The 10000-nt window shown below is 50.0% G+C and overlaps 1 non-coding gene across 1 annotated transcript; it reads right to left on the reverse strand.

The window, feature by feature from the left end:
• Positions 1–9837: 9837 nt before the first annotated feature.
• On the reverse strand, positions 9838–9919 carry TRNAS-AGA (transfer RNA serine (anticodon AGA)). Its single transcript has one exon. It is a non-coding gene; the product is annotated as a tRNA-Ser (tRNA).
• Between the last annotated feature and the right edge of the window lie 81 nt (positions 9920–10000).

The following is a 10000-nucleotide window of genomic DNA, read 5'->3' on the forward strand; positions in this document are numbered from 1 at the left end:
AAAGATCACACATACACTGGTGGGCCTGTGATGGGACACCAATGCAGAGAAACACACCTGGCGCAGATATTCTATTCTGTTTATTAGACCTGCATCTCCCCTGTACCTCCTCAAGCCATCTGTATGTGAAGCAAGAAAGAGTTAAGGAACGGTCCATCTACACTTTTATTGGGAGGATGCTGCCGTGAGCTCCTCCCAGCTAATCACACAAACAGCAGTAAAGCAAGATAACTACACAGTTAGGGGGGACTGCATGGTTAGGTTTTTGAGGAATTATTGAAACTGACCTCAGTGACCCATAATCAGAGCTGTGGCTAATGACTGCATGTCTAATTATGATGAAGCAAGCACCATGGCTCGTAGGGGCTGTAGGAAGGTACATCCTGACTATGGTTGCCCCCAACTTTTTGCCCTGTGTTTTAGCTGATTTTGGACATAGTCGACCTGGGACCCTGCCAATCGGGACCCCAGGCCTACTGCTCTCTCTTTAAAATGGATTCCATGTACCCTAGGTACATTTCCAATTGGTACTGGGCCACCTTATCAGACCCTGTAACTCAGGGCATAGGTGTACCCAGGGCTGCCAGGGGCTGCAGCATGTATTATGCCACCCCTGGCTGGCCTCCTAAATTTGACACAACTGGCTGCATGACAGCTGGGGCAAAGTCGTGTAATCACCCTTTGCTGTAGGTGTAGTATACCTATACCTAACCCTAAAATGGACACACAGATTCCTATCAGTCACTCCTATGGCAGGCCTTGACAATCCTGAAGGCAGAGTGCTTGGAATCGTGTGAGATGGTGCTCTGGCATGAGCTGAGCCCGTCTGCAGCTTGCGGAACCAAGTCCTAATAGCTGTTCCATGATATCGCATACCATATACTCTTAAGTGCATTATAATCCTCGCGGTTAAATGCCAACTTTGGTATTGCTTTATCAAAACATGTCGAGTAAGGTGTCATACGAATTGGAATACTAACCCCTCGCCAATTCTGGCGACGGGGTTAGCATTCCACCCTTCTAGAGGGACACGACATGTATGTAACTGTGAGCCCCGGTTAAAGTTAACTAAAGCCTCAGCTCCACAAAATGGATGCTGCCACCACAGACACGAGTCTGACCTCCTGCTGCTGGGAGTCCTTCCAGCGAGGGAGGCTTGGACAAAGGGTTTCCTGTCCGGGGCGGTGCTAGCACCATCCCAGACAGGGTTTTGTGTATCCTGGGTAGGCAGGGCTTTTCAGGAAGGTGACTGCTGAGTGGCACCCCGGTGCTCACTACGCATAGGCCAGTCAGAACCAGTTCCAGGGGCACACCAGCCCCTGGCCTGGGGAAGTCCGGCAGGGGAGAGGGGTGTAACCACCCCCCTCCTAGTCCCACCCATAGGCAGGACCTAGTCACTGGGTCAGCCCCCTTTTCTAGTATAAAGATGGGAGCGGGCCCCCTGTTCAAATTAGATCATCTTTGGAATCAAGACACGACTTTCTGCGAAAGGACTTCAAGATTTCTTCATCAAGATTCTCCCTTGTGGCTAAGGAGTAGTCATCCTGCATCCGCAGGCACCATCCTAAAGAGCACTGCGGTCTGCTGCAAGTCCTTCATCACGAATCCGACGACCCAGCTCGACGAGACCCGGCTTCCCTGGCACCTCTGACCTCTACTCACCTCTACAGCAAAGCTGAGAACCGTGAGTGCGACGAGACCTCGAGGGACCGACGATCGCCAAGACTGCACAACATCTTTACAACAAGCCCACCGTGTCCTCCACTGGTGAGTGCTTTGGGGTCCGAGAAGCCCCGACCCTGCGCAGCTCCAGCACCCAAGGTCAGCCTCCCTGCATCTCCACGATCTGCGTGGGGCCCTTCTGCTGTTTGCTGTGCACCGCGTTGTTTGGCTACTAGCCGGCTGGCTTGTGGCCTTCTGAACGATGCCCGACGACATCACTGCTGCTGGTCTGGTTGCTCCAGACTGGCCCTTGCTTCCTTCTTGAAGAGAGGCACCCCGGACCCTCCTGGTCCACTCCAGACGCCATTTTAGGTCCACCGCGTGGGCTTGAATTTGCCAAGGCTTTGTTGCCCAATCCTGGGTCCAGCGACGCCGACAGCTTCTATCTTCGTGGGACAGCTCGATCCTCCTTCCTGGTCGCCGACAACGCCTCCTGGTCCGTGAGATCTTCGAGCACAGCGTCACCCACTCACCTAATCGAGGTGGCTACCATCCGGTGCCCTCCTGGTGCCCACTGACTACTGGCTAGTAGTCTCGAACTTGGTCCCCTCTGCTTTCAGGTGTCATCTTCCATCGATCCAGGCTTGGATCCACCGAACTTTCTTCACTGGTCGCCTGCCAGCAACTTCTTTCTTCCAGGCTCCTGGTCCGTCAACGAGGATTCCCGACGTCTTTTGAGTCCTATGCAGCTGCAGCCCCTGGGCTAGGTAACTTCGGCATTTCGGTGCCCCAGCATAGCCTCACTATCCAAGGGTCAGAATCTACTTTCGTTTTCTCCCTACCAGGTCGGGTTCGCCCGAGAACACTAACTTTGCAATTTCTAGCTACCATAGACTTTGTCCCGCATCTCGCGTGAGAGTGCACACACTGCACCCGAGTCCCCTGGGTCTCCCAGAAGTAATCTAACGATTCTATAGTCAAGTCCTAGCGATTCCAAAGCCTATTAGTACTGTACTTACCTGCTAGTAATTTCGCATTCCACTTTTCAAGTATATGGTTTTCTGTGCCCCTCGGGCATTTGTATATACTGTGCTAACTTAAGTATTTTTGTAAGAGTTTTGGTTTGTGCTTAGTACCCTGTCCTCATAAAGAGTACAGGGCTGTTGTGATTCTTAATAAATAACTGTTTATTTTCATAACACTTGTGTGGTGTCCTTTCACTTGGTGTTCAAGGGGTATATGTGTGGTATAACAGCTGGCTTAACACGCCCTCTCGAGTCTTTAGCCTTAGACTGCTCGTATCCACGCTACTAGGATAGCTGGTCTATAAGGTTGACTTACAACCAATCATCAATAAGGGTTGCTGGACTGATACATAGTGTTCACTAGAATAGTGAGCACTGCATATCAGGCCACCTTCTCACATTGGTGGCAGCGGTGGGATTTGAGCTTGCTGTTGTTTTGCCACACGTATCCTAAGAATATCTTGTTGAAAGATCACATAAGTACTGTTAGTACATATAACTAAGCTTAGAATACTCTGAGTTCTACTGAACCAGCTGTTGTAGCTCCTCAAGGCTTAGCACACCTTGGCTGCAACTCTTAGCAAGGGATCAGTAGGCAAACACATAGTGTAGGTAGGTGCATCACTTACACCACACTAGAATCAGCATGTCAGACAAAGGAGGAAACTCTGAGTATCCCCTTGTGTCAGTGGACCCTCCACAGGTCCTTACTTCAAAATATGCTGCTCTTAGCTTCCATGAGATGAGACAAGTGTGTACTCTCAGGAAACTAAAACAGGGGTCTAACCCCACCACTTCCTTTCTGATTGGTCTCTTAGAGGCTTATGATGCCAGTAGGGCTGGTAACCCAGACCCTTCTAATCCAGAAGGAAGTTTGCCCTCCTTACAGGGACCCTTTGATAGCCAGGAACATCCCCTCCAGGAAGCAGATGATGCTGAGGATGAGGATGAGGACCAGTTGTCAGGGGATGAGGCAGATAAGGGACAGGTAGAAGTCAGTAGACTAACCAGGTCCAACTTAAGCAGACATGAGCTTGGTACTAGGGGACCCCTGGGCCCACTCTCAGGTCAGCTTAACATTGGGAATGGACGAGTTAGGTCTCTATCAAGAGGCTCTAACATATCCTTTCGAACCAATGGCTCTCTCAACTCTTCTCACAGAGGGATGTCTTCCCCTAAGAGGAGAGTGTATGAAGCTGAAGAAAGGGCAATCAAACTGAGGATTGAAAGGGAAGAACTTGCCCTGGCCAAAGAGAGACTTGCCCTTGCTAGAGAGCAAGAATTATGTGGGCTACAGCCCACTGGTGGCAGCAATAAACCTAGCAATAGGGAAAGGAGTTTTGATACAAAGCACCTGAATAAGATAGTGCCCCCCTTTAAAGAAGGGGATGACATCCACAAATGGATTACTGCTTTGGAGAGAGCCTGCACTGTGCAGGGTGTTCCCCAAAGTCAGTGGGCAGCTATCTTGTGGCTCTCCTTTGATGGTAAAGGTAGAGATAAGCTCCTCACCACAAGGGTGGAGGATGCTAACAATTACAAAATCTTGAAGAATACACTGGTTGATGGGTTTGGTTTAACCACTGAACAATACAGGATGCTGTTCAGAGACACCCAGAAAACTCAGTCTCAAGATTGGACTGACTTTGTTGATTGTGCCACTAAGGCTTTTGAAGGCTGGCTACTGGGTAGTAAGGTTACTGATTTTAAAGGATTGTATAATCTAATTATGAGGGAGCAAATCTTAAATAATTGTCAGAACCAGTTATTACATCAGCACCTGGTAGACTCTGAGTTGACCTCTCCACAGGAATTGGGTAGAAGGGCAGACAAATGGGTCAGAACCAGGGTTAGGCCTAAAAACCAGGGTGGTGACCAGAAAAAGGAATCAACCAAGCCTCAAGAGAAGGGTGGGGATAAATCCACAGAGAAGACTTCCCAAGGGCCCCAAAACTCCAACAAGGGTGGTGGGTCCCAGAACACTCCTTCAGAACAGAAGAAACCTTATTGCCATACCTGTAAACAGGTGGGTCATTACAAAAGTGATGCCAGTTGCCCTAAAAATGGTAATAAGGGAAATATACCCCCAGGTAATACTCCTAAATCTCCTGTTACCACTAGTGGTAATCCCCCAGGTGGTGGGAGTGCCCCCAAGAATGTGGTGGGCATTACTTTGGGCAATCAGGAGGACTATGGCCTAGCCAGGTTCCCTGACCACACTCTTGTCTGTGAGACTGGCATGGGGTTTGCCAACTTCACTACTGGACCCCACATTTTGGGAAAGTATAGACAAGATGTTTTATTGAATGGTCAGAAAGTTGAGGCATTCAGAGACACAGGGGCCAGCCTCACCATGGTGAGTGACCATCTGGTCCCCTCTGCTCAACTGACCCCTGGTTTTACTTATCAGGTGACAGACATTCATGGAGTGAAGAGAAGGCATCCCATGGCAGTAGTCAAGCTCAGCTGGGGTAATGTCACAGGGCCCATGAGAGTGGCAGTGACAGATAACCTACCTGTAGATTGCTTAATGGGGAATGACCTGGAACTCTCAGCATGGGCTGAGGTGGAACAAGAAACTCACTCCAGAATGATAGGCCTATCCAGACAGGTTAGTGGGGCAGTAATAGCTACAGCCCCAGTCCAAGCACCATTCCTCCCTGAAAAGGTTGGAAGGGCAGGGGTAGCCACTGCCCAGGCTCAGACAGACTTTCCAGAGCAGGATAGGAGGACTGTGACAGTCACAGCCCAAACACAAACTGAGTGCCCTCCTGAAAAGGTTGGCAAGGTTGAAATGGTCTCAGCCTCCACTCAAACAGATAGTGAGGTTGTGAAGCCTGAAACAATGGATCACTCCACTCAAACAGAGAGCATTGAGGAGGAAGAAGAGTCTTACCCCTCCCAGACACTAGGTGAGAGCCAGCCTCCTCAGGGAACTGACTCTACCCCTGTTGAAGGAACTGCCCCAGAGGTAGTCAGGCCTAGCCTGGCAGAGCCCCTGATGGCAGTGGACCCTTCCCAGGTGGGACCCAGTCTGGAGCAGGTAACCTGCCCCTCTCTACCCTGCCTCAGTCAGCCCAGGGCTGAAGAGATCAGGGAGGCCAGTGGTGGACCCCAAAGGGCCCCCTGTCCAAAAGAACCCCTTAATCAGCAGATTAGGATCACTGAAGCTGGTAAACCTAGCCAAGTGAAAATAGAACAGACTCCTGAGGGATCCCCCTTAAAAGTAGTTAGGGAACTCCCACAGCTGGACACTGTTGGGCACAGCCAAACATGGGGCCTAAAAACCCCAGACCTGACCTGTCCCTCCAGTAAGCCAAACAGAGGGACTCAGCCTCCAGCTTTAGGTAGCCAGAGGCTGACCCTGAGAGCTCAGTGCATCTCAGCTAAAGAAAGAAAGGCACACATGATGAATGGTGATTGGAGGAAGTTGAGCCCAAAGGTAGAGGAGCCTCACTTCAGTACTCAATCCCAGCATCAGCCTTCTTCTTTCCCAAGACACACCAAAGGCAGAGATTCCCTATGGTGGAGACCCTCAGATACCCTTAGGGTGAGGGGTTGCCTAGTGGACCATGACACAGGGGGAAACCAAGCCAGAGCTGGTCCTTCCTTATATGGCCACTTAGGTAATAGAGGCTTACCTGGACAAGGATAGCCTTATCTCCTTTCGTTTGGGGGGGGGGGGGTTGTGTAGGAAGGTACATCCTGACTATGGTTGCCCCCAACTTTTTGCCCTGTGTTTTAGCTGGTTTTGGACATAGTCGACCTGGGACCCTGCCAATCGGGACCCCAGGCCTACTGCTCTCTCTTTAAAATGGATTCCATGTACCCTAGGTACATTTCCAATTGGTACTGGGCCACCTTATCAGACCCTGTAACTCAGGGCATAGGTGTACCCAGGGCTGCCAGGGGCTGCAGCATGTATTATGCCACCCCTGGCTGGCCTCCTAAATTTGACACAACTGGCTGCATGACAGCTGGGGCAAAGTCGTGTAATCACCCTTTGCTGTAGGTGTAGTATACCTATACCTAACCCTAAAATGGACACACAGATTCCTATCAGTCACTCCTATGGCAGGCCTTGACAATCCTGAAGGCAGAGTGCTTGGAATCGTGTGAGATGGTGCTCTGGCATGAGCTGAGCCCGTCTGCAGCTTGCGGAACCAAGTCCTAATAGCTGTTCCATGATATCGCATACCATATACTCTTAAGTGCATTATAATCCTCGCGGTTAAATGCCAACTTTGGTATTGCTTTATCAAAACATGTCGAGTAAGGTGTCATACGAATTGGAATACTAACCCCTCGCCAATTCTGGCGACGGGGTTAGCATTCCACCCTTCTAGAGGGACACGACATGTATGTAACTGTGAGCCCCGGTTAAAGTTAACTAAAGCCTCAGCTCCACAAAATGGATGCTGCCACCACAGACACGAGTCTGACCTCCTGCTGCTGGGAGTCCTTCCAGCGAGGGAGGCTTGGACAAAGGGTTTCCTGTCCGGGGCGGTGCTAGCACCATCCCAGACAGGGTTTTGTGTATCCTGGGTAGGCAGGGCTTTTCAGGAAGGTGACTGCTGAGTGGCACCCCGGTGCTCACTACGCATAGGCCAGTCAGAACCAGTTCCAGGGGCACACCAGCCCCTGGCCTGGGGAAGTCCGGCAGGGGAGAGGGGTGTAACCACCCCCCTCCTAGTCCCACCCATAGGCAGGACCTAGTCACCGGGTCAGCCCCCTTTTCTAGTATAAAGATGGGAGCGGGCCCCCTGTTCAAATTAGATCATCTTTGGAATCAAGACACGACTTTCTGCGAAAGGACTTCAAGATTTCTTCATCAAGATTCTCCCTTGTGGCTAAGGAGTAGTCACCCTGCATCCGCAGGCACCATCCTAAAGAGCACTGCGGTCTGCTGCAAGTCCTTCATCACGAATCCGACGACCCAGCTCGACGAGACCCGGCTTCCCTGGCACCTCTGACCTCTACTCACTTCTACAGCAAAGCTGAGAACCGTGAGTGCGACGAGACCTCGAGGGACCGACGATCGCCAAGACTGCACGACATCTTTACAACAAGCCCACCGTGTCCTCCACTGGTAAGTGCTTTGGGGTCCGAGAAGCCCCGACCCTGCGCAGCTCCAGCACCCAAGGTCAGCCTCCCTGCATCTCCACGATCTGCGTGGGGCCCTTCTGCTGTTTGCTGTGCACCGCGTTGTTTGGCTACTAGCCGGCTGGCTTGTGGCCTTCTGAACGACGCCCGACGATGTCACTGCTGCTGGTCTGGTTGCTCCAGACTGGCCCTTGCTTCCTTCTTGAAGAGAGGCACCCCGGACCCTCCTGGTCCACTCCAGACGCCATTTTAGGTCCACCACGTGGGCTTGAATTTGCCAAGGCTTTGTTGCCCAATCCTGGGTCCAGCGACGCCGACAGCTTCTATCTTCGTGGGACAGCTCGATCCTCCTTCCTGGTCGCTGACAACACCTCCTGGTCCGTGAGATCTTCGAGCACAGCGTCACCCACTCACCTAATCGAGGTGGCTACCATCCGGTGCCCTCCTGGTGCCCACTGACTACTGGCTAGTAGTCTCGAACTTGGTCCCCTCTGCTTTCAGGTGTCATCTTCCATCGATCCAGGCTTGGATCCACCGAACTTTCTTCACTGGTCGCCTGCCAGCAACTTCTTTCTTCCAGGCTGCTGGTCCGTCAACGAGGATTCCCGACGTCTTTTGAGTCCTATGCAGCTGCAGCCCCTGGGCTAGGTAACTTCGGCATTTCGGTGCCCCAGCATAGCCTCACTATCCAAGGGTCAGAATCTACTTTCGTTTTCTCCCTACCAGGTCGGGTTCGCCCGAGAACACTAACTTTGCAATTTCTAGCTACCATAGACTTTGTCCCTCATCTCGCGTGAGAGTGCACACACTGCACCCGAGTCCCCTGGGTCTCCCAGAAGTAATCTAACGATTCTATAGTCAAGTCCTAGCGATTCCAAAGCCTATTAGTACTGTACTTACCTGCTAGTAATTTCGCATTCCACTTTTCAAGTATATGGTTTTCCGTGCCCCTCGGGCATTTGTATATACTGTGCTAACTTAAGTATTTTTGTAAGAGTTTTGGTTTGTGCTTAGTACCCTGTCCTCATAAAGAGTACAGGGCTGTTGTGATTCTTAATAAATAACTGTTTATTTTCATAACACTTGTGTGGTGTCCTTTCACTTGGTGTTCAAGGGGTATATGTGTGGTATAATAGCTGGCTTAACACGCCCTCTCGAGTCTTTAGCCTTAGACTGCTCGTATCCACGCTACTAGGATAGCTGGTCTATAAGGTTGACTTACAACCAATCATCAATAAGGGTTGCTGGACTGATACATAGTGTTCACTAGAATAGTGAGCACTGCATATCAGGCCACCTTCTCACAGGGGCCCCACAACACACTTTTCTTAGCTCATTGAATTAAAGTATAAACTTCTGCCATGTGTGAGTGGTAAAGGATTGTTAATTTTGTTGCTTTTCAAATTCACGTCTGACAACAAGACGAAGGAACATTGGGGCATCAGACGCTTTGGAAAGTAGCCACCAACCGCAGAGGAAGAGAGAAAAAGGGAAAAGACAGTATGAGGTGTGGAGAAAACAGCAGCAGGTACAAGGAGCTCAAATGAGATTAATGGCGCCTAAATAGAGCACTTAAAGGAACAGTTACAAATCTAAGAAAAGGGAAAGAAAAGACTAGGAAAAAACACAGAAAGAGCTTGTAGATGAAATTCTCTTCCAGGTACAGCAGGTTAAGAGAAATTACACAGGGAGCAGTTAAGCTTGTAACACGGGGGAGAATAGAAAAGAAAATGCAGTTTTATGAAGTGTGTTTGCCTAATCCAGCTAGCACTTTTATTTTATTTCTCTATTTGCTTCTTTTATTGGTAAAGTAAGTTTCAAGTGCATGCACAGGTATGACCGAGAGAGGCAGGGTATAATAATTTGAAGCGTTTGCACCAGCGCTAATGAAGGACGAGAGTTATAGCAAAGATATGAAAGGGGGAGCGATAATAAATATGTGATATGGCAATAGTGACACCAAAATAAGCCACCTATTTATAAAACTGACATGGAAGAAATACTAAAGGTTAACTTCTGAAATTGTAGCCGATGTTAAAAAGATTCTCGTTGTCGGCAGGATTCGAACCTGCGCGGGGAGACCCCAATGGATTTCTAGTCCATCGCCTTAACCACTCGGCCACAACAACTGACTGCAAGGTGTGTGCACATAATCTGTATGCAAGTTTTCAAGGTGTCCCACAGCAAATTCCTGATATTCTGCAATGCAC

Source organism: Lissotriton vulgaris, chromosome 1_1, assembly GCF_964263255.1.
Source record: "Lissotriton vulgaris chromosome 1_1, aLisVul1.2, whole genome shotgun sequence".
NCBI lineage: Eukaryota > Metazoa > Chordata > Amphibia > Caudata > Salamandridae > Lissotriton > Lissotriton vulgaris.